The sequence below is a fragment of the Terrapene carolina genome, unplaced genomic scaffold (genome assembly GCF_002925995.2).
Source record: "Terrapene carolina triunguis isolate 2854851 unplaced genomic scaffold, T_m_triunguis-2.0 Scaffold34921, whole genome shotgun sequence".
Taxonomy (NCBI): domain Eukaryota; kingdom Metazoa; phylum Chordata; order Testudines; family Emydidae; genus Terrapene; species Terrapene triunguis.
The window spans coordinates 757-2,285 of NW_020699272.1; positions in this window are offsets into that span (position 1 = coordinate 757).

A 1,529-nucleotide genomic window follows, 5' to 3' on the forward strand; every position below is an offset into this window, starting at 1 on the left:
ATGTGGTAAATAAACCAACACTTAAATCAGCCTCTGGACCAGATGACTGCAGGGTAGCTAATCTAATGTGATCCAGTTAATATAGCGTACTTGGACTTTCAGGAAGCTTTCGACAAAGTCCCACACTAACAGCTCTTCAACAAACTTAGCAGTCATGGGATAAGAGGGAAGGTCCTCTCATGAATTAGTAACTTGCTAAAAGTTAGGGAACAAAGGGTAGGAATAAACATTCAGTTTTCACAATGGAGAGAGGTAAATAGCTGCGCTCCCCAAGGATCTTCCCTGAGACCTGTGCTGTTCAACATATTCATAAATGGAGCGAACAGTGAGGTGGTAAAATTTGCAGACAATACAAAATTACTCAGGATTGTTACGTCCAAAGCACACTGCGAAGAGCTACAAAGGGATCTCACAAAACTGGGTGAATGGGCAATCAAATGTCAGATGGAATTCAATATTGATAAATGCATAGTAATGCACATTGGAAAACATAATCCTAACTATACATACAAAATGATGGTGTCTAATTTAGCTATTACTACTCAAGGAAGATCTTGCAGTCACTGTGGTTCATTCACTGAAAACATCTGCTCGATGTTCAGTAGCAGTGAAAAAAGCGAACAAGATGTTAGCAACCATTAGAAAAGGGATAGATAATAAAGCTGAAAATATAATGCCAGCATATAAATCCATGGTACGCCCATACCTTGAATACTATGTGTAGTAGTGGTTGCCTCATCTCAAAAAAGATATATTAGAATTGGAAAATGTGTAGAGAAGAGCAACAAAAATGATTAAGGCATGGAACACCTTCCATATTAGTAGATATAAAGCGACTGTACTGTTTAGCTTAGAAAAGAGATGACTAAGGGGGGATATGATAAACATCTATAAAATCATATATGTTGTGGAAAGTGTGAATAGGGAAGTGGTATTTACCTCTTCACAGAACAGAAGAACAAATGAAATAAATAGGCAGTAGGTTTAAAACAAACAAAAGGAAGAATTTCTTCACATACCACACAATCAACTTGTTGAACTCATAGCCAGGGGATTTTGTGAGGGCTGAAACTATAAATGGGTTAAAAAAAGAATAAGATAAGTCCATGAAGGATAGGTCAATCAACGGCTAAGAGCCAAGATGGTCAGGATGCAACCCCATGCTTTGGGTGTCCCTAAACCTCTGTTTGCCAGAAGCTGGGGATGGGCAACAGGGGATGGACCATTTGATAATTGCCCTGTTCTGTTCATTCCCTCTGAAGCTTCAGGCACCAGCCACTGTCATGGACAGGATACTGGGCTAGATGGACCATTGGTCTGAGCCAGTGCAGCTGTTCTTATGCTCTTATTATTTGAGGTGCCAAATCCCACTGCATTTCCATCTCTGGGTGATGATGGACTAGTAGCATCTCTCCATTACTGTGCTGTATCCTTTTCCTTTCCGACTTTATATCTGTACAGGCAGGAGACTTGCGTTCTGTTCTTGTTTCTGCCACTGACCTGCTGTGTGACCTTGGGCCAGTCAGTTC